At 61.7% G+C, this 235-nt stretch overlaps 1 protein-coding gene across 1 annotated transcript in view; it reads left to right on the top strand.

Annotated features, from left to right (window-relative positions):
* DPH1 (diphthamide biosynthesis 1) overlaps window positions 1-235 on the top strand; it is a gene marked incomplete at both ends in the record, with an annotated part of 6,272 nt that overhangs the window by 226 nt on the left and 5,811 nt on the right. The window lies entirely within an intron of this gene.

Here is a 235-nt window from a genome sequence, read left to right as displayed (position 1 = left end):
TGCCAAGCAGCTCCCCGCCCCTCTCAACGCCAGCTCGGAGACTTAGTGCCAAAGGCTAATCCCTTCCCTGTGGGATTTCTGTTCTCCAGCCTCTGTTGCTGGCTTTGGGCAGGGCCAGGAGGGCTGGGTGGCTGCCCACCGGCAGGATTTTGCGGGTAGTAGGGCGTGCTCATCCTGCTTGGCTGCTGCAGCGCACAGATCACAGCCCTGAGCCCAAGAGCAGAGCAATAAGGCC

The sequence above is a fragment of the Acanthisitta chloris genome, unplaced genomic scaffold (genome assembly GCF_000695815.1).
Source record: "Acanthisitta chloris isolate BGI_N310 unplaced genomic scaffold, ASM69581v1 scaffold6290, whole genome shotgun sequence".
In the NCBI taxonomy this organism is placed as follows: Eukaryota; Metazoa; Chordata; class Aves; order Passeriformes; family Acanthisittidae; genus Acanthisitta; species Acanthisitta chloris.
Note: the sequence above shows the minus strand (reverse complement) of the source record. Positions and strands in the feature narration are given on the sequence as shown.